Here is a 24,672-nt window from a genome sequence, read left to right as displayed (position 1 = left end):
TTGGGTCCCATCTGGGGCCCTTAGACATACAAGTTTCTAACCACAAACGATCTGAGCATCAACACTTGTGAGCCGATCCATCCCAAGCACCACATCGAAACAGCCAAGCGGCATCAAGTACAATCGCACCGGAAATCTATACCAGTATACTCGATGGAACAACCCTGAATAGCCCAAGACACGGAAACGGACTTTCCTACGGCGACCTCAACCTCAAACACATCGAAAACGCACTCGGATGATTTATTCAACAAGGAACAGAAAGCGGTAGACACAAAACTTCTACTGGCACCCTATTCAAATAAGACCGATGCCTGCAATTCATCAAGTAAAAAGGTACCTGGGATAATATTACACTACTGCTTAGCTACATGATCATCACATTCTATTCCAAAGGAATGAGAAATTATAACGGGGGAATAAAAGATGAATATGGAAAAAGTACCTGAAACAACATCCGCATCGTCCTTCGCCTCTCTCTTGGATATGTTGAAGGCCCTCTCTCTGACCTTCGGCTTTTGTTCTACCTTCCCCGTCGAGGAAGTCTCCTGACCGGACCCCCCCCCCCCCCCGCCTTGCTAGTAGGACAGTTCGATGCCAAGTGGCTGGCACCCTTACAGCGAAACAAGTCAACGTCGAACACTCGAAATGGGGGTATCCAACCTTATCACATCGAAAACAAGAACCCGGCCCACTCTTACATTCCCCCTTGTGCGGTCTCCCGCACTTCTTGCAATTTCCAACCAACGCATCCCTCTTAAATTCTGAAGGCTCAGTCTTTACTCTCTTTTTGGACGAATTAAAATTGCTTCCCCCGGGCCGCTTACCATACGAATTTGAGTTCCATGTCTTCCTAGTCTCGGCCGGCGGTAACTTATCCCTCTGATCATACAATGTACCTGCTAGGGTAACCACTGAGTGAAACGAGCTCATGTCAGTGGTCACCACACCCCTACGAACGTCCACCGGAAGACCTTTCACATACTTCTTAATCCTCTTAGCTTCAGGAGTAACCAGATCGGGACATAATCGAGCCATCTTATTAAACTTCGTGGTATACTCCCGATGCGTAATACTACCCGCCTCCAAGGTCAAAAATTCTTGTTCAATTATTGTCCAATTCATGTGGAGGACAAAACTGATCAAGAACTAATTTCTTCAACTCATCCCACGTCATCCTCCTAATCGAACGATCACCCATGGCCTACGCCAGATTATCCCACCAACATAGTGCCTCGGAACTAAACGAGGCAGTAGCATAGGTCACCATGTCATCCCCCTGCACTTGTTAACTCTCAGAACTGACTCCATCTCCCTCACCCACTGATGTGCTGCCAAAGCATCCTTGGTACCATCAAAAGAAGGAGGATTACATTTTTTAAAATCACCATAAGAACAACCCCGGATAGATACACTAATAGCACGAACCTCCTCTTCATCCTCACTCGGTACATAAACCTCCTCCTCCTCGACCTACGTCTCCTTACCCCCTTCCTTTCCTTATCTGAACCCTTTCCAACCAAAGACTCCTCCATGGCCCTAACGGCCTCAGCAACGATCTCGGGAATAGAGCTATGGAGCACCTGGTAAACCTCATCCGTGATTGTCGCGCGCATAGCAGGATCTAAGGCGGGGTTATCCCCCTCCTCATGAATCGGGTTTTCTTCCTGCTGGGAAGTAGGGATCTCACTCTCGGCTTCGGCACGTGGCTTATGACCACGACCACAAACACTAGGACGGCCTCTCTTAGCTGCACAAGTGTTAACAAAGACAAAATTTTAATACGGTCAAGTACAAGCGGCATTTAGAACATGTAAGGTAAGGGTAAACTGCTAATGACGTTGATCAGGTGTAATTAGTCGTTTACTTTACCCGCCCGTCTTAATCAACCCCTGCCCCTAACCACATTAGCATTCTATCTAACACTTAAACAATTAATCACATAGTGCGACTTTAAAATTCAAAGGAATGACAAAACAATTTAAAGTTACCTCTTGGCGTGCAGCTACTCGCGGTGGGCATACTAATCTCTTCTCTTACAGTTCGAGTCTAAGTATTCGGGGATGCTCGGATCCCTCGAACCATGGCTCTGATACCAACATGTAAGACCCCGAATCCCGGGAATCCTACAGTTGGTAATCATACAAAATACTTATAAAAATACTTAACTCAAAAACAGTTCATTTCATTAAAACAACCAATTTAGAGTATAATTCAGCGAAAAACCATAATTAATAAAATAAGTTCCCAAAACCCGAGAATTATGCCCAAAACCAATTTAAATGTATTTGATAAAACTTTTAAAAAGAAATGTTCAATATTAAATCTTCCATCCACGTATACCCTTCACCGTCCAAGTAGCTTCGTGCACGTCCAAGCGGTAAAGCATCTTCTTCCTAACCTAAAACTCATACTAACATGCACACAAAGTCAGCTTGAGCTGAGTAAGTTCAAGTTTTAATAATTAACATCTATAATAATGATTTGTGATTGCCATTCTAAGAGTTTTTAACATAAATGGGACATAACAGTTAGATCATCATTATCAATAAATAATCATCCTTATATATATATATATATATACATATATATATAAACATCTTTATAATCACATCCCTATATATATATATATATGTGTGTGTGTGTGTATATATCATCTAAGTAATAACATCAGAATCGAGCACACGTACAACCCAAACACATAACATCTCATCCAACGTATGCGAACACAAAGTAGGCATACGTAACATCCGTAGTCGATAAAGACTACTAAACATCACCAAATATTGGCCATACATTAATACATACAAACATACGATAATACCATCTCAAGGCCTACCCTATACAAGTAAGCCCATCCAAAATAATTTAAACAATTCATCAAGCAAAATTGCTTAGGTGTGCATGCTAGCCCAAAATCTTAAAAAGAGTAAAAAGGGGCATCATGAACTCACCTGACACATGGTATGATCTCACCACAAGATATAGGACCCCTAAGTAATCCCAAAACTCAAACACCTGTCGGTTTACATACAAACATTACTAACGACATCGAAAGGACTCGTTTATCCTATGAGATGTTCTAACATGGTTCAAGTTACCTAAAGCCTCGATCTCATCACACTCAATCATAACAGCCCCCGGGGCCTTACATTCACCAACACGACCCTTAGATACTCCCGGGAATAAAGAATTCCCAATTTACCCCCGGAAGCACTAGGTGATACCAACACGCACGTTTAAGAGTCGTTTAGGCAATTAACATCCAATTCAGCCCCGTGTGGACCCAATGTGATAATTTCACAGCCAACGAGTCAACACGACGCTACAAAAGTCAAATGGGTCGGTAACTCGCAAGTACAACGCACCAACTATTAAATAAACGCAATTGCACGTTGTACCGACCCGTTTGAGTAACCGACAACCAATTCAGCCCCATAACTCATAAAAATTATTTTTCAACAGCCCGTACATCAACCCATGTTCACCCAAGCTGAATTGGTCGTTAATCACATCAACCCTAGCGTTAAACGCAACAAACTACAATTCTAGTCAACCGAACACTAACATTCAAAGTACAACTAGTTGACCAATCAAACGAACACCAATGAACAAGATTTTAAAGTATGATGTACTAGACATACCTAGGAGGATTTTGGTGCAAAAACCTCAATCAAAACAGTCCCAGAAAGGTTAGAATTGACAGCCACTTGGTAAGCCTACAACACGCAATTTAACAATCAATACGCGTGATATAATGATTAATTAAGGTGCAAAAGACTTGTAGGGACATAGTACTAACCTTCAATTGATGTTTTATTGCTCACACCTTGGCTGGAAAAAAGAAAATCGCAAGGGGAGGGGGGCTGGGAAGCTGCCGATCGGACTGCAAGAATGGGGCTAGGGTTTAGGTTTTTTTTATGATATCATAAAACATGTTACACTCTAGCCCTTCTAATTTGAGGAATATGGCAACTTGAAAGGAAAGTTTAGATGATTTAACTTATCGGGATGACAAGAAAGTTTACGAGAAATGTCGGTTAAATCCCGAGAAATATACATACTTTACAAGCTTTAAATCTTTAAACCAAAAATTAACGGCCGTTACATGATCCCTTTTCCAGGGCCATCGCGATTCGCGATGGACTCCAAAATTAACCTATAAAAGGAGGGGTCCGGCTCTCCCTCTTCACATCAAACCGCACTTTCATACATGCACACATACCTCGTAAAGTGTGCCACGAATCCTAAGCTATAAATGTCACACCCCAACCTAACACTGAAATGCCGGGGCGTGAGCCAATTATTCACAGCTCGAAGATACCACCATAAATAAGAATGTGACAATATCTATTAAATTAATTATTTCAAATTACAATGCACAAATATTCATAACACAAACAAATAATAACTAATCCAAACAAAGTTTAAATGAAGATAGTCTTCATTAAGTTCCCTATGGTCTTTTTTAGATGTCCTTCACGTCAAACTTCAATTCAAATGTCAACCTTCATATGCGTAGAAAATAGATAGTTTGTCAACAACACATGTTGAGTGAGATGATCACCAATTTTCATGAAAATAGTAATAGTATATATGTAATATATGATAAATATTAAATGTGCAAACAAGCATATGTGAGTAATAATCAATCAAACCACAAACAAACCATAGACATGCTAGTGTGTCGTTTAACCTTTTCCTTGCGAATGGGCATTAGCTACAATGATTGACTGACATTGTCGGTTTACCATCGCCATGCGAACGAGCTTTGGTTATTACGACAACGTATGATCATACTGACTTGCTAGACTTCAAATGGACCTCTCCGAGACTTGATAGAATATAAACACACTTAAACAAATAGTAATTAGCATTTAATTGAATTACACACCATAATTATGTTTGCGAGTTTGTGTATATATATGATATAGAATATGAATAGGTATGCATATGTCCCCAAATCATTTAAAAACAGTAAAATAGAGTGCAATGATTAAACTCACCTTGTTTCATAAGCGAGTGAACAAGAATATGAATAAATGATAAACAAATAAATGAATCGTCCTTTAACGTGTTGAACGAAGTAAATCAAATAAACTAGAAAATTTGAGATAAGTAAATATGAGTAAAACCTAATTCATTGCCGCTGTAATCAATCTAAACAAATGTCTAGAACTCCAGTTATGCTAAATTAAACGTCTAAGCGAGTCGGTACTGACCAGAATCCGAACAACGAGTTGGAATTCAGGTCTTGGTTAGTAGCCTTAAAATTTTATTACGAGAATAAAAGTCTTCTGGACCGAAAGCTAATTCCGATCAGAAAACATAGTAATGGAAAAATCATTAAAATTGACTTTTATGCCCCTAACGGGTCGGAAAGCAATTGACCAACAAAATCAATCCATGAAATTGATTGAGAGCTTTTGTTAGTTGAATAAAAATAAACATTTTTCATGAAGACAACTTACCCAAACGATGAATGGAGCAAGAGATAATCGAGGTCAAATGGTCTTGAATATTAAAGTCAAACCGTGGATGAAAGAACTTGAACAAACTTTATGAAATTGATATAAGGAATGGGAATTTCATGGGATATAGGGAGGATGGCTGGAAATCAGTAATTTATAGGGTTTAGATATGTGTTTTGATTAAATATAATAGGTTATAGCTTGTTTATGAAGTAATCCGCTCGATTAGAAAACAAAATAAACTATTTAATGAGAAAATCTGGTACAATAACTAACAAAATTTGGCTTGGAAAGAAAAAAAACGAAATTGGACCAGCTATAACATTTCTTGGAGTTTAAGTTTTGTTAATTTAATCTAATCTAAAACAGGAAAGAATTGGCAAAATTAGTCCCTTTAGTTCCCGAAAATGCATTTTTAGCCATTTTAAGCGATTTTAAGAGTTTATAAGGACTATTTGGCATATTTAAAAGTTATGGAATTATAAAATAAGTTAAACCAAGTTAAATACCAATAAATACAAGTTTTAAATAGTTCAAAAGATCCGAATTATATTTTCAAAAAAAGGCACTAAAGTTGCGTAATTGAACAAACCACATGTATGAAAATGACACTTAGCTAAAACAGAAAATAAATAAAATAATCAAAATTACTAATTTGCCCCTGACTTAATGGACAAAATAGACGGGTTTAGAAAAAAGTACTAAAATTGCAAGTTTTAGAAAAGTGAGGTAACCATTTGCAATAAATTCAAAGACGGTACTAGAGGTGCGCAATTGGACAAACCACAGGTATTAAAATGGCGCTTAACTCTTTTTATAGTGTCTAGCCATAATTCGGTTCATTTAGATTAACCTAGCTTGCTAGCCAAGACATTTTCAATTATAAATTACATAACAATTAAGAAACATATTGTTACTAGGAAACATAACCAACTAGGACCTATTTGTCAATATTGGTCTCTCAAGTTCAGCGACTTATGACTTGGAGGCTGAAATTACCACGTAAGGCACATGATCGATTAAACATTTTATTATTGCAAGAGAAAACTAACTCAAAAACTCATTACAATAGTTCTCTATTAATCACAAATATAAAGCCTCTAACCAAACCCTATATTTACAATCTAACCATAACTACCATAATAATAATATTATAATTAGGAAACAAAATCAACTTGACCATCTTGCCAACTTCGGTCATTCCATATTCACCAACTTGTGAATACGCTCCGGAATTACCAAAAATCACCCCCGTAATTTAGAATTATAACCGTAAATTGATTTTTCTCTTTCATCGGCATTGATGATCTTCAGTTATTTATCCAGTCCTTTGGATCATCATAATCTTAATCTTTTAACTAAGAAAATTGGACACCAGTATTCTAGTTGTTAATCTACTCGCTAACTTAGGCACAAGTTTGATTTAGCTTTGGTTGCGCGGCTCCTGAAATTAATAATCAAGATCGTGCGTGGTATCTTGAAGAAATCGGTTGGTAGTACCTAGATCCTCCTTGGCATATTTGATTGGTTGACCCATGATCTCACTTGGTCGATCTCTCCTGGTCAAAACGATCAGCCCATCTAGATCTCTTCACGTCAGGGACATGCTTTCATGTGATGGCTAGATCTTGATATCAACCTCGAGTACCATGAGCTTGGTCCACAATTTATCTGATACCACTTCAAGGCACATGCTCGATCAAACACTTTATTATTACAAGAGAAAACTGACTCAAAAACTCGTTACAACAATTCTCTATTGATCACGCATCTAAAGCCTCTAACCAAGCTTTATATTTTATAATGTAATCCTAACTTGGTGACTAAGACATTACCATAATAATCATATTACAATTAGGAAACTAACCAATTTTAACCAACTTATCAACCAAGGTCTTTCCATATTCACTAATTATGAATACGTACCGGAATTACCATTGACAGACCTACCTAAGCTAGGGGGTCCGTTTACTTTATGATGTTTTTTAGTATTAATATAGTGCAAAAAAACCCGACCGATCCAGTAAAATTTTAACCCCAACCTTGTGGATTTTCGAGATGATCCTCATGAAAGTTTGAGACCGACCATAATAAAAATAAAATGAATTTTTTTACAAATATAATTGTATAAATGTAATATCAATAATTTTTCCAATTAAATTCGAGTTTAATACCATTTTTTAAGCCGAATAATCAATACCCAACCCAATTATTAATCCTCTCAAATTTAATTACAAAACCCAACTCATTCAGATTCTATCCAATTTTTAGCCCAATACCCAATCCAAATCTAATTTGTTCGGTGATGAAGTACGTGAAGTTTTATTTGCGTAATCGGATGGGTGATGAAAATTTAAGTGATGGTTGCATTTGTTTCATTGAAAAAGATTTACTTAGGAATGTTAAACTAGATAATGTAATGGATAGCTTTCAAAAAACTAAAATCTTAGTAAAGAACTTAAGATATATTATATTTTAATTATGCATTTATGATTAAACAGTTTCACATACTTTTTTTTGGTTATCTGATATTTTGTTTAGTTATTTTTTTTATATAACCCGACCATATTTGAGCTGATCAATACGGTCAAACCCACCAATAAAAAATTATTCCGATTTCACCGAACCCTTACTGCCATACTGTACCAAAAAAAATATTTATATAATTGAGTATAGGCAAAAAAAAGTTTCCTACCCTTGTAAGAAAAGTTTCTAAGTCCGCCACTAGAATTTTACCAACATTATGGTCCATGCTTGCTTCGCTTCTTTACATATCGACCTCTTGGCTCTTGCAAACATATGTCACTAATCTCAAATGCATTCTTTACTTCTCTCTTAACTCAATAGAATGTTTTAACATTTCAGAACCAAGATTCCAATTAGTAAGAAAAGAAGTGAGATTAGCCGGGGTCGGTTTCCAGAAAGCAAAAAAATTTTGGGCCGAAGGCTAATTTTTTTGGCGCTCAAGTAAAAGGAGTATTTTGTTGGGTTTAAACAATTTAATTTTGATATGGGCTTACTTGGTTATAATTTAGGTTGTGTAAAAAAATTGTTTATCCCGATGAGGATCGATAAACTTGATATTGATCCACGAAACCAAAAACGCACGGTGTTTGTTTCGATGCGTTTCAGTACTAATTGATGAACGAAAACAACCGAGCACGTAGACAATATGTAAATATTAACTCGTTGAAGCTTGTATAAAATTTCGGCAGGGTTTGGTTACAATATGGTCTCTCATAAATATAAGGTTGTAACTAACTATGTGTAACTAACTAACTTGCTAAACAAATGAGACTATATATACTAAGTCTCTCATTCGCTATTATCATGTAAGACCCCGAACCCCGGGAATCCTACAGTTGGTAATCATATCCGAAAATTCATAAAAAATAAAAACCAAGAAAATTCGTTTTGTTTAAAACAAGTTCAGAGTAAATAACAGCGGAATAATAAGTATCAAGAATCCCAAAACTTAACAAAAGTTTAACCCAAAACAATACAGTTTATTTGAAAACCAGTTCAGAGTATGTAATCAGCGGAAAATCATAAGTTCTAAAACAAATTCCCCAACCCGGGAATTAGGCCCAAAACCAAGTTTAAATGTATCTAGTAATAATTAAAAGAACATTGTTCATTATTGAAACGTTCCGACTAGATATGCCTTCAACCGTCCAAGTAGCCTCGAGCACGTTCAAGCGGTAAGCATCCTCCTCCCAACCTGAAACTCACACTAACATACACACAAAGTCAGCTTGAGCTAAGTGAGTTCAAGTTTTAATAATTGACATTTACAATAATCATTCCAAGAGTTTTAAGATAAAACGGGATACGAACAGTTAACGATAAGTAGTCATGCTTATATACATATATATATCTATATAATTATATCCTTATAAATATCATCCAAGTAATAACATCAGGGTCGAGCACACGTACAACCCAAACGCGTAACATCTCATCTAACGTATGCAACACAAGGTAGGCATACGCAAACATCCTTAGTCGATAACGACTAATTAACATCAGGGTCGAGCACACATACAACCCAAACACGTAACATGTCATCCAACGTATGCAAACACAAATTAGGCATACGTAAACATCCTTAGTCGATAACGACTAATTAACATCGCCAATTATTGGCCATACAATAATACATATATAAACATACATCCAAACGTACAATAATATCATCCCAAGGCCTACTCTATACAAGTAAGCCCATGTAAAATAATGTAAACTGTTCATCAAGCAAAATCGCTTAAGTGTATATGCTAGCCCGGCCATAAAGTAACATCGGTATAAACATACATATATATTACTCCAAGATATACCATACTACAATTAAGCCTATGGGCCATAAGGCATCACATGTGTATACATACATAATTAACCTTCCAAACATACCATGATACAAACGAGCCTATGGGAAATAGTTTAAACAGTTCATCATGTAAAATCAATTGGGTGTGTATGCTAGCCCAAAACTTGAAAAGAGTAAAAAGGGCATCATGAACTCACCTAACACAAGGCACGAATTCACCACAAGCTAGAGAACCCCTAAGTATCCCCACAACTCAAAAGCCTGTCAGTTTACATACAAACATTACTAACGACATCGAAAGGACTCGTTTATCCTACGAGACGTTCTAGCACGGTTCGAGTTACCTAAAGCCTCGACCTCATCAAACTCATTCATAACAGCCCCCGGGGCCTTAAGTTTACCAACACGACCCTTAGATACTCCCGGGAGTAAAGAATTCTCAAATTACCCCCAGAAGCACTAGGTGATACCAACACGTGCGTTTAAGATTCGTTTAGGCTATCAACATCCAACTGTAAGGCCCCGATCCCCGGGAACCCTCAAGTTGGTATTCACACAAAGTACTTAAGAAAATATTTAAACTTGAAAACGGTTTCTTCCATTAAAACAACATATCAGAGTGTAAATTCAGCGGAAAACATAAATCGTAAAATAAGTTCCCTAAAACCCGGGAATTTTGCCCAAAACCAATTTTTAAATATAATTCATAAAACTATTTAAAATAAAATTGTTCAAAATACATTCTTCCATCCACGTATGCCCTTCACCGTCCAAGTAGCTTCGTGCATGTCCAAGCGATAAGACATCCTCTTCCTAACCCGAAACTCACACTAACATGCACACAAAATCCGTTTGAGCTGAGTGAGTTCAAGTTTTAAATAAATAATATCAGTAATGGTAATCATGATAGTCATTCCCAAAAGTTTTAAAGTAAAAAAGAATACATCAGTTAAGCCATCATCATTGGTAAATAATCATTCTCATACATATATATATATATATATATACTTACATATATGTATATAAACATCCTTATAAGTACATCCCTATATATATAAATATATATATATAACATCCAAATAATAACATTAGGGTCGAGCAAACGTACAACCAAACACGTAACATCAGGGTCGAGTAAACGCACAACCCAAACACGTAACATCAGGGTCGAGCAAACGTATAACCCAAACACGTAACATCAACGCATACAAACACAAAGTAGGCATACGCAACATCATTAGTCGAAACGACTACAACATCGCCAAATATAGGCCAAACAATAATGTATATATATATATATATTTAACATCCCCAGGCCTACCATATACTAGCAAGCCTATATAAAATCGTTTAAAACATTTCATCAAGTACGAAAAACACTTAAGTGTGCATGTTAGCCCAAAACTTGAAAGAGTAAAAAGGGCATCATGAACTCACCTGACACAAGACCCGGGTTCACAACGAGCTAGAAAATCCCTAAGTAATCCCAAAACTCAAACACCTGTCGGTTTACATTCAGTCAATACTAATGACATCAAGATGACTCGTTTATCCTACGAGACGTTCTAGCATGGTTCGAGTTACCTAAACCCTCGACCTCATCAAACTTACTCACAACAGCCCCCGAGGTCTCACATTCACCAAATTGACCCTTAGGTACTCCTGGGAATAAAGAATTCCCAAATTACCCCCGGAAGCACTAGTTGATACTAATACGCGCGTTTAAGAGTCGATTAGGCCATTAACATCCAACTCAGCCCCGTGTGGACCCAACATGATAAAATCACTGCCAACAAGTCCACACGACGCTACACGAGTCAAATGGGTCGGTAATTCGCAAGTACAACGCACCAACTACTCGATAAACGAAATTGTGCGTCGTACCGACCCGTTGGAGTAACCGACAACCAATTCAGCCCCATAACTTATAAAAATGATTTTTCAACAGCCCGTACATCAACCCAAGTGTCCCCGAGCTGAATTGTTCGTTAATCACTTCAACCCTTGCGTTAAACGCACCAAACTACAATTGTAGTCAACCGAACATAACAATCAAACTACAACTAGTTGACCAATCTAACGAACACCAATGAACACAATACTTAAGTATGATATACGAGACATACCTAGGAAGATTGGGGTGCAAAAACTCACTTCAAACAGCCCCGAAAAGAACACAATTGAACATCCACCGGTTAAGCCTAAAAGGAACTTATCGATCAATAATGAGTAAAACATGTAGATTTTAGCATGCGAAGATGCATTTAATTACATAGGATAACCTTTGAAATAAATTATTAAATTTTTACCAGACTTTAATAAATGTCTTAGGTTTACAAAACTATTTTTATTATATTTTTCTATTGGACACAAAAATTTTAAAAATTCCTCCGACACAGCAAGGTACGTGCAACTATTTCAGTGCGCAACAAAATGGTTTTATTCTTATAAAATTCATTACCAAACAAAATTAAACAATTCCAATTGGGTTTGATTCTTAACTCAAAATATTAAGTAGCAGAAGTAGAACCAACTAATTTGGACTTGTTGAAAAAGAGTTATGATGTCGGGAAGACAGACCAGAATCCATCATCCCGCATCAGCTTTGACACTCGATCTTATAAATTCATAAAAACCATTCACATCTCGTCCAAAAATTACATATTATACCTTTCTGGAAACTATACTCAAATTAGAACATCATGGAAAGAAGAATAGATCAAAAACAATGGATTATCATCACTTTACAGACCCTACAATAAACGTATACGAATCTGTCAGCAAACTGTTATCATCAAAACTCAATCCTAACGTGTTCAATAACGGGTTTAATGGTGAAAAAGACATGGGGAATCATAAAACTGACCTTCAATTGAAGTTTTTATGGTTCAAACTTGGCTGCACAGAAGATAAATCGCCAAGGGGTGGGGGGTACTGGTCCGATCGGCTGCGCCTAAAGGAGTTAGGGTTAGGTTTTTATTTTTATGTTATAATATAAGAAGTTACATCCAAGTCCCTCCAAATAGAAGTATAAGGAATTATGGAAGAAAAGTTAAATGGTTTAACGTACCGAGATGACGTAAAGGCTTTCGAGAAACGTCGGTTAAATCCCGAGAATTATACATACTTTACGAGCTTTAACTCTTGGAACCAAAATTAACGGGCGTTACACCAACTCAGCCCCATGTGGACCCAATATGATAAATTCACAGCCAACAAGTCCACACGACGCTACACGAGTCAAATGGTTCGGTAACTCGCAAGAACAACGCACCAACTAATCAATAAACGCGAATGCGCGTTGTACCGACCCGTTTGAGTAACCGACAACCAATTCAGCCTCAATATCCATAAAAATCATTTTCCAACAGCCCGTACATTAACCCTAAACTATCCGAACTGAATTGGTCATCACTTACTTCATCCCTCGCGTTAAACGCAACAAAACACTATTCTAGCCAACCAAAAACAATCTTTCAAAATCGAACACCAATGGACTTGATTTTAAAGTATGTTATACTAGACATACCTAAGAAGATGTTGGGGCATAAACCTCCACCAAAACAGTCCCGGAATTGCTCAATTGGACAGCCACCCGGTTAGCCTAAAACAAGCCGTTTATCGATCAATACGCGAGATATAACGACCAATTAAGGTGTAAAAGACGTGAGGGAACATGGGACTAACCTTTAATTGAAGTTTTATGCCTAAAACTTGGCTGCAAAAAAAAAAGAAAAATCGGGGCTTGGGGGGCTGCTCACTTCCGATCGGCAGGTAGGGTGGGGAGGGAGTTAGGGTTTTTTTTTTGTTTTGTTTTATGTTATAATATAAATTGATACACTCTAGGCCCTCCAATTAGAAGGATAAAGCATATTGAACGAAGAGTTTAATGAATTTAACGTAACGGAAAGACGAGAGGGTCTCCGAGAAAGGCTAGATAGATCCCGAGAAATATACATACATTACAGGCTTAAATTCCTTTAACCAGAATTAACGGGCATTACATATCATCACATTCGTTACATGATCAGCCCCATTTGCTAACTTGATCAGGCCTCATTCGTTATCTCAGGCAACACTCATTAGTTAACTTGTATGCTTCTCATTCGTTGCTTTTTTTCCTTCCCGTTCGTCATTCATGCATTTTCCCATTCATTTATTTAACCAAACTCCATTGTATGCATGTCCCAGTTGTCATATTGTATTCTAATTACCACGACTAAGCGACTCGTTGGTTCAAATCCCAGCATTTGTCACATTTCATGTACAAACAAACTTTTGTATAAAAGTAAAAATAAACATGTCTCAAATGAGACTAAAACCCATAACCTTTAGGTTGAGAGTAATACCTCTCTATCAAGTTATTAACTTAACCATCAGAGGGGTGTTAGCCAGGCTAACACCCACCCCTCATCAAGAATTCAATGTCTTGCAGGTATCCTAAGGATACGTTACCATGACAACAGTTAGAGGCTGATCACCTCTCATATGAATATGATATCCCTGATATCTTCTAAGGTTTAAAGGTCTTCACCTTTCTAACGAGTTGGGTAACACCCCGCCTGGAGCGCACGATATTCGACTATAGTTCGAGGCAGCCGGACCAGACCAGCTGATAATCCGGTTGTTGTTGGCTATAGATCGGATCCTCAAGCTAAGTGGCAAACGTGTCACACATACGTTCCTAAGGTTTATAACATTTTCATGTTATCTAAGGTTTCGGCATTTTCGTGTAGCTTACGTTTGGGATTTCCCCAGTTTTATCTAAGGTTTCGGCATTTTCATGTCGCTCACATTTGGGATTTTCCCCAGCTTTATCTAAGGTTTAGACATTTTCATGTCTTTCAAGTAAAGGCCTTGTCGCCAGCATAATGGGTTTATCTCAGTGAAGGCTTTATCACTAGATTTGTCTAATTTGATTTTACTAGGTCAAAGATTGGCCAAGTTGCTAAGTGGAAAAGAGTTGCTTGGTTATTTTTAGTTCGAATAGCACAAATTCCGGAAGCGTGATCTGTAAAGACTCAATAGTCGGGGACATCATATGTAAGCTTGTTAAATTTATAAATGTCTACTAGAAAGGTACTCCTTTACACTTCATTTTATTGTCTACTTTATTGTCAAGGTATAATCTTTCGGCTTAAATGTCACAACTCCCATCTATAGAAGTTTTGAAGATATGTTATCTTTAAGATATTTTATTCTAAAACATCATAATTTTTAAAGATGCATTTTCTGGATATGTTATCCTCGAGATATTTTTTTCTAAATATAATAGGTTATGAGGATGTATTTTCTGAGTATGTTATCCCTCAAATGTGTTGTTTCAAAACTTAAGTTTTAAAAATGTTTATTGGATGTCTTATGTTTAGAATATACTAAAAAGCAAATCAAGATAACCTATCTAAAAATTTCACAAATGCAACACGATATAAAGCCAAAAGATTTTATCATTACTAACGAAAGTGCAGGAAGTTAACAACACCTGGGCTTCGTTCTCAACAAATGGAAGACCCTTCCACCCGGGCATTGTTGGATTGTCAAAGTTCAGGATAATATGGGCTTCGTCTTGAAACCAAGATCCCTCCACTCATATTTCCCTATTATCCTAAAGCATCATTGTTCAAAACAGAAAGTAAAATTGTTCAACATACTACCACAAACCATCATCAAACATGAACAAACAAACATAAAAAACGGGGCTCAGGCCTTGTCTTTATCGCCATCATCGCCCAGCTGATCACCATCACCCGCCGCCTTCGCCGCCTTGCCGCTCACCGCCTCGTCCGCCACTTTTCCTACCACTTGGCCCCGGCTCTTCCACGTTTTCCCCGCTCAGTTCCACCACGATCTTCTCCCAAGCTGCCACATCCCAAAAGGGAGTCTCCAACCCAGCATCCTAAGCCTCCTGAGCCATCCCGAGCCTAGGTCCTCGATGCCAGAAAGTTTGAGTTTCTTATTCATGGTGGTTGAAGATGAAGAGCAAAGAAAGAAAGAGATTTACCTGGATAATGATCGGGTGAAGATTTGAAATATTTATCTGAGATAAAGATAAGATAACAAAGGGATTTTGACGGTTCTACGGATGATCGACACGTGTAGCTTATCCACTCCATCTGCAGAATTCGAAATTCAAAAAATCAACGACTGTAAACCACCTTTTACAGACGTCAATTTTAGGGACAATTGTTAGGCATCAGATTTTCGATATCCTAAACAGGCGATGTATTAAGGACAACTTCAGGATACAATATCCTCCCAAGCAACGGGTATCCTTAATATATTATTTAACTAACGGTTCAATCGCCTTTCTTTGATGTTTACCAGGTCTTGTAACGTTCACATGATCTCCTAAAGACTCGGGCCACTCAGCAACTACTTCAAAAACGTGCTAAATGAAAGACAACGGATATTTTTTGATTTAGTCTTTCATTTCCTGATTGTTAGGCATGTTAGTTAGTTTATTTTTGTATAAATAGAGCACCTATCTCTGGATCAAAACACACAACTTGCACACTAGCTCTAGCAATACATTGTAACACGATCCGAAGAGAAAAGTTCCACCACATGTACTCATTTTTTCGTTTTTAATAAACTGATGATGATAGTTTTCACCGCATGGGGTTTTTTCCTCGGTATCCTCAGAATAACGAGTTTTTTTCTCTCAACAAATCCTTGTGTCACTTCATTTTTACGTTCATTTCAACCAAGCACCATACCTCACTTACTAATTTGGTTACGAAATTGCGCTTGTTGATTTTTACCCAAAACAATATTTAACATTTAAGATTAAGATTCATTGTAACAAACATGTCATCCGCTCGGTGTGGTGATCAAATCTAAAGTTATTTGTCTTATAAATGTTCAAACTAAATTGTTTGGTCTAGTTTACAGTTTAGACAATAAGCCAGGCCAAATCGATAAATTTTATAAAATTATTTTAAAGTTAGTTTTTAGTAACTTTCCCTAATTCCATATATAATTGGCTAAAATTTTCATGTTCATTATGCAATAATGCTTAGCAAGCAGTTCAATTCGTGATGGTGCATACCTTGAAATTTATTTTTGTCAAACCTGCGGGCCGAAGTAGAAAGTTGATTTCCATGTGGACCTGATTGAAATAAAGCTTGGAGTTTTATTATAGCTAAGTAGCAACGTGAGATGAATAGTTTGACTTTACAAAGGGATAAGAAGACTAAGTTTCTACTAGAGGTGATGTGGCCGGTAACCTGTTAGTAGTTGGTGTTTAGTGTTTAGTATTTGATTCAAATACTCCAAACTCATATTTACAGGACTATCTCCGAGGATTTAAATACTTCGGTCGAACCAAAATAAAAAGGCTCGTACCCTTAACGAGTAACAAAATATATAAGCTAATTTTTTAAAACAAGACTTAATGTTATAACAATAAACATAGATAAATATATTATTAAGATCAAATACAGTAATAACTAAAGATTAACCGATGATTCGTGAAACTCTCCTAACATTGGAAAAAATATATAGCTTGGTACTTGGTGGCTGGCTTGGTCAGCCGCGAAGGATCCTGGTGGTCAACGATGAACCAACAGTGGTGCTCGGCTGAGTTGGTCGTTGTTCATGTTTTGTTCAGCATTTGCAAAGAAGGAAGGAACCAACGATGAATTTCAATCGACCGCTATTTCTTTTATTCTGCATTGGGTTTTTATTTTATTTTTTTAGTTTTTAATTTTAGTTTGGCCCAATAATTTAAACTTGATTAAATAGATTATAGATAAAAAAAATTTTGGGCTCAATAATTATAAGATGGTAAAGATCAAATCATATTTTATAAGTTTTATATTTTTGAATGTATTTATATATATATAAGAAATATATAAAAAAAAATTGGCCCAAAAAATTACATACTCTGACCGATGGTCTGACCGGCACCACCTGCCAGCCGCCCAAGCACATTTATTATTTATCTCTTTTTAAATTCCATAACAAAAAATTAGAAGGTATGAGAGCGAGATTTTTTTGGGAGGGGATGAGATGAACCGAAAAATTCCTTCGGTAAAATGGGATGTTCTTGCGGAAAAATCTAAAGGAGGATTGGGTATTGGAAGTTTGTGGAATCTAAATCGAGCACTTCTTTACAAGCGGCCGTGGAGGTCTATTAATAATCAAGATTCTCTGTGGGTGCGAGTTTTAAAAAACTTATATGGAGATAAACTTGATAAAGATATATCTACTTCTTTGAGGGCAATGGGATTTGGGCTAAACCTGTTAAAAACACGTAGTAATTAAATGAAGAGGATTTGTTTCCTATTAATTCTATTAAAAAGAAAGTGGGAAATGAGAAGAAAACATATTTTTGGAATGAGGCTTGGTGGGGTGATGTTTCGTTTTTTGAGCGGTATTCTAGATTGTTTAATTTGGAAACCCAAAAAGATTTTGTGATATTTGACCGGATCACTACTTTGGGGACTGTTTGGGGTTGGAGAAGAACACCCAGGGGAGGTTCAAAAATATAATCAATTTATCGACCTTCAATTATTTATAGCCGATGTTTGTTTGGTAGATTCAGATGATAAATGGGTGTCAGAGTTGGAAGTAGTATACGATTTTTCGGTTAAGTCTATTATAAAACACATTGATACCGGATGTGAGTCATGTTAACAGATGGAATAGACTTATTCCAAGGAAGGTTAATATTCATGTTTTGAGACATCTTTTTAAATCGACTTCCGACAGGACTAATCTTAAGTAAGAGGGGTTTTGACATTTAACTTATTGTTTGCCCGTTTGTTCAGCCACGATTGAATCTTTTGATCAAATTTTCGGGGAATGTACTCTTGCAAATAGGATATGGAATTGTATTGGTAGATGGTTGGATATTTCATTTCCGGTTATCCGTTCTCCTCATTCAATAATCTTGTGGTTAGATTCGCTCATTTTTATGAAGAAGAGTGAGGTCATGGAGGCGATTATTTATACAACTTGGTGGAGTAGTATTTGGAGGTTTTAAAATGAAGAGGTTTTTAGTCAACGAGAAGTTGAAAAGGAGAACTTATTTGATTCTATTATTTCATTGTCGTATTTGTGGTGTTCTAGTTGTAGTGTTAATTTTTTTGTTGGTTGAACTGAGTGGATTAAAAATCATTTCCTTAGCATGTAAGTTAACATTTTTGTTTTGTCCCGGTTTAGCTTTTGGCTAACCGGGTTTGTGATCTTTATAAAGTTGTCTTTCAAAAAAAAAAAATAGGAATAAAAAAAATACTCCAACTGAAGCAAACTTGTAATTTGTTTTAAATTGATTTTATTGTTATTATCTTTTATATAATTAAAAAACTTGATTTTATATATTTAATTTGAAATAAGAAGAAATTAACATAAATATTTAAATAATGAGTAAGTAGAACTAATACATAAATTTACTAGAAATAAGAGTTTAGCCGATAAGTTTTAGCTCAACTGGTATTAGAAGGAAAGTGAAAGTCTGGGCTGAAGACTGCAAGGTCTTATGTTTAAATTCGATCACAACCGGGTTTTACTATAGTTGGCCTTCAGGCGACGAGTTTTTTCCGGAACAGAAGATGGTGATCTTGGGTTGCCCAACACTGTCTGTGGTCACAAACATATGGAATCGTCTTATGCCATTGGATTATCCCAAATAGTCAGGCTTTATTCGTTGATCTTTAAAAAAATCATTACAAAATGCCAGATGGTGAAATTGATTCACATTGATGTTAAAAGTGTATATAGTTAAAAAAAATATAAAAAAAAACTAATAAGTATTCACATAACTTTTAACTTTATTCAGATTAACTTCATCAGGTTTTTATTTTTAGAAAAATATTTTGTTTATTCTTTTTAATCTAATATGTATAACAATATATTTTTTTTATTACAACCACTAGCTTTGTCCAATAACAAATGTGTATGTCTCACAACCTAATGGTTACGGGTATGTTTGACAATCAGATGGTTATGGGTTATAATCTTATTTAGTATATAAGATGTAATAGATGGAAAGAAATTAATTGCTGAAAAAATATAAATGCTTGTTGGATTTATATTTTCTTACTTGCATAATTGGTTTTATGTTAAGCTTTCAACTAACATCGTATTTAAAATTTTAAATATTCTATAACACCTTTTAAATATTTATCTTGACATCATTTATAAAGTCCAAAAAGTCCTGCTTGAATTATGACAAAAGTAAAAAAAAGAAATCGCGTTGACAAAAATCTAATGTTCATCTAGGTACCATGACTTTATTTTATTTTTGAAAAGCAACCATGACCTTATTTAAAAAATAAATTCCTAAAATAAAATGAATAAGAGCATTCTCAACCTATTTTCTAAAAATATATGAGAGAAATCTGTATATTATATGATGTGGTTATAAGTGGTTGTGAGTAGAGTAGAGAGAAAATATTATGCGAGAAAGTTAAATTTGGGGTTTCACTGTTCATACCGTATAATTCTTTTAATATTTTCTGAAAGTGGTTGTGAGTGAATGAGAGAGAATATATTGATAAATATATAAAAAGTATTATTTAGAGCATGTATAGGATTAAGTTTGAAAAATATTTATTGACTTATTGATGTTTTCAAAAAACCAATAAGTTTTAAAGTGTGTTTGGCAATCAAAAAAATGTTTCTTATTTTAGTTTTTTGAAAGAGTTAAAAAACAGTTTTTCAATGCCTTAAATCTTGGCTTTTTGAAAAAGCATATAAACCAATAAGCATTTTTCAAACTCAATCCCAAACAAGCTTTTAATTGAACATAAAAGAGAAATTATAGTGATTTTAATGTAGTTATATGATATATATGAATATATGATAAGGATTTGAAAATAGACCGGGAATTCTCTAAGCAACATAGTTTTGAAACAAAGAAAATTGTTAATTCTGTGGAGTAATCGAGTAACAAGTGAAAGGTACAACACAGAAGTCAGTAAACAGTGTGATTTGTGTGTTCCGATATTCGAGTAACAAGGTGGCAGTTGGTCGTCGGTTCCGATATTGTGGGACCCGACAAGATTCCTCGGGCAAGAGTGGTTGGTGGAAGTAGGCCAAACCACGCACGACCGACGTGTTATCTGGGACCACACATTCAAACGTATAGTCCTAATGGACGATGACGAATTGACGATGAGATCTATGGCCGTAACGGCAGGCGGTGATGGATACGTTAAATCTTATTCTTCTCGACCACGTGTGCATGCGTTGGATTGGAGTCATTGGCCCCACTTCTTCTACCTTGTTCAAACTTACAGTTTTCCACTTTCTTTGTCTATAACTAACTACTGTCGGTAAAAGTTAGGCTTTTTTAATATTATTATGTAGATGGGAAATGATTCCTAGGTTGAAAACATCAATCGAAATCAAAATATAATCTATAACATTTCTGACATTGCTCAACATGTTAGTAGCTTTGAGAGCATTCTCATACCATTTTTTATAAATATATGTGAGAAAGTTTTACAAATTATATGATATTGTTATAAGTTGATAAGTTGCGGTAAGTAAAGGAGAAAAAGAAGTTAAATCTATTTACACCATATAATTTCTAATATTTTCTGAAACTGGCTGTGAGCAGATGTGAGAAAAAATATAGCAATAAATATATAAAAAATATTATTTAATTAAAACAGGAAAGATAAAACGAAGTAATTATTAGTGTAATTATATGGATATGAACAGAGAATAGGCTGAGAGTGCACTAAGTTGACTTCTATCTAAAACACACAAACATTTATTTTTATCACTTAAAACTGATGGTGGCTTAGTGATAAAAATAAAACTGATGGTGGCTTAGTGGTAAAGATAAAGGGTATGTTTAGTGGCCTAGTGTCAAAAAAAAAACATAAAAGACACTCACGGATATCATGTTATGTAGAAAAAAGTTCATGTTTACTAAGGTGCTGTTTATTTTTTAAGATAAAAATTGTCTGCAATCTAATTTCATGTCTGCAACTAAAGATGTGGTCTGAAGGTTTGCAATCTGAAAATATAATATTGTTTGTTTTATAAACTGGATATCATCTGCATAAGGTGAAAATTAGTTGCCTATCATACGTATCATATTAGATAAAATTTATTTAACGTCTGTAGACTGCTAAAATAATTGGTGGTGGTGTACGAACTCTGAAAGTGGGTGGTGGTGGACGATTGGTGGCAGACGATTATGTTAGGCGGTGAACGGTGGGTGGTGGTGATGGACAGTTGTAGTGGGTGGTGGACGATGGTGATGGGTGGTGTGGTGGCGGACGGTTGGTGATGGTGATGGACGGTTGTGGTGGGTGGTGGACAGTGGTGGTGGCCGACGGTGGGTGGTGGACGGTGGTGGTGGCAGACAGTGGGCGGTGGTAGTGGACGATGGTTGTGGCTGACGGTGGGTGGTAGACGGTGGTGGTGGGGACGGTGGGTGGTGGTGGTGGCAGGCGGTGGGTGTGACCGACGGTGGGGTGGTGGTGGTGATGGACGGTGGTGGTGGTGGGTGGTGGACGGCAGGTGATGGTGGTGGACGGTGATGGTGATGGCTCACGGTGGGTGGTGGTGGTGTTGGACATTGGGTGTTGATAGGATGTGAAGATGTGTGAAGAAGTGTGAATAAGTTGAACAATAGCTTATTTTTTAAGACCATAAAAGCATTTTTCAAAGCTTTTTCTTCTGAAAGAACAAACAGTTTTCAAAAACTTACGTCTGCGGGTGCGTAGACGTAAGCCCCTTACAGACATTTTAAGCAAAAACAAACATAACCAAGTATTTTTAAGTGATTTAGTGAAGCCACTTAAGTATTTTTTTTTTTTTGTTGAATATCACTCAACTTTCGGTATGCGTTTTAGTGTTCTAAAATAATTTTATAAATGTTAGATAATTTATAAATGAAATGATATAAATAAAATATATGTGAATCCTAGTTCAATTTAGTAGGGGCTTTTTTTAGTTGACTTACATTGAATAATTTCTAAATTTGGTTATTACTTAAATCATTTTTTCGCCATTCGGTCCTGATTCAAATTAGGGATTGTTTGACAGCCTATGCACTAGTAAATGCTAAATTGATAAAATATCTGACTGGTTAAAAGACTTTGAGCTAAAAAGTGCTGAGTACGCCGATGTAGTGACGAAAGGTGGTGCTGGGTTGAGGAGGCGGTGTGTAACGCCCTAGTTTCAATAAATAATTAAACAAAGTATTTCGTGTTTATTTTAGTTATCGTATTGTGTGGCGTTTCGTTTAAATTAATTAAATAATATGTAGAGAGTGGATAAGGTTAAAAAGGATTAATGAACTTGAGAGTGATTTGGCCCTAAAATCCTTTGGACTTGCCTATTTAAACCCTTAAACCCTAATTTCATCCTTATTCTCATCATTCCCTTATCACTTCCCAATCATTATCACACACAAACCCCTATACACAACATTCAATCCAAGATTTTAAAGATTCATTTAAGGCTTCAAACAAGCTAGATCTAAGCAAATCCGTAAGGTATGAGTATATCATAATCGTTTATGTTCGTTCTCATCTTGTTTTCATTCCTTTTAGATCTAATAATCAATGAATGCACTTTGGAAGTTTGAAACCAAAACAAGCTTATGAACCGACACCATGAACCCGATTTAGACGAGATTAAATTGAATCAAATAAACAATAATAATAATGGATTTGGCAAAATACAAACAATGATAATATGGTGCAATTGGGTTTCAGCGAGACCCGAATCCCAAACAGTTCAGCAAATGAATACCCATAAACATAAAATTCGGCTCGAGTCACCGATAACCCATTTGGAGTCTGGATTCAAGATCCGGCAAGGTAAAACTCATCCTCGGCGATCTGAAGGAAAACCCGAGACCGGCGCGGCTGGGTTCCGGCCACTGACGTAAGTCCAGGTGAGTTCTAGCCCCTTTTTTCCTTTAAACGTTTTTGGGGCTGTATGCATACTCGTATGTGAAAGAATAGATATATAATGACATATATCTTGTAAGACCGTGTCTATATATTAATTTATTAATATATATTTGAATGTTAGATTGCTAGCTGATAGAATAGAAAGAGTTAGGGAACAAACCCTACTAATACTTGCGTAGAATGTTATAGGAATATAAACGAGTATGAATGTTGTGTATAGAAGAATGTGTATACGTTCATGCGTAGAGCCTTCGGGCCTCATGCATGCACAATAAGTTAGGATGGAAAATCCCTCTAACTTTATATAGCTCAGTCATGAGAAAGGAAAGCTCGGTTATGAGCAAGGATAGAAGGCTCGGTTATGGGCAAGGACAGGAGGCTCGGTTATGAGCAAGGAACGCTCGGTTACGAGCAAGGATAGGAGGCTCGGTTATGAGCAAGGATAGGAGGCTCGGTTATGATCAAGGATAGGAGGCTCGGTCATGAGCAAGGATAGGAGGCTCGGTTATGATCAAGGATAGGAGGCTCGGTCATGAGCAAGGATAGGAGGCTCGGTCATGAGCAACGATAGGAGGCTCGGTCATGAGAAAGGATAGGAGGTTCGGTTATGAGTAAGAGTAGGAGGCTCAATTAAGAGTAAGCGCATAGGAATATAGTTATGAAACGATTGATAGACAGACATAGAGAAAGTAAGTAAAGATTATAGATGACATGCTATGTATAAAAGATGTGATGTATTTACAAATAGTATGTTATGAAATGTAAAGAAACGTTAGAACTCACTTAGCGTATAGCTGACTTTTAGTATGCATACAGGTATTGTGATGACATGGCAAGATCGAGACGCATACGAGGCTATCCATATTGAAGAATAGATAGAGAAGAAGGTTGTTATATAAAAATTTTATGTTTCCGCTGTAAATTATTTATGCTTCCGCTGTAACAAACTGTGTTTATGAGTAAATCCAACACCGAATGTAAGGCTACCTGG

Source organism: Bidens hawaiensis, unplaced genomic scaffold (assembly GCF_021521415.1).
Source record: "Bidens hawaiensis isolate Kalapana, Puna unplaced genomic scaffold, B.hawaiensis_p1.1 tig00008893_1, whole genome shotgun sequence".
In the NCBI taxonomy this organism is placed as follows: Eukaryota; Viridiplantae; Streptophyta; class Magnoliopsida; order Asterales; family Asteraceae; genus Bidens; species Bidens hawaiensis.
Note: the sequence above shows the minus strand (reverse complement) of the source record.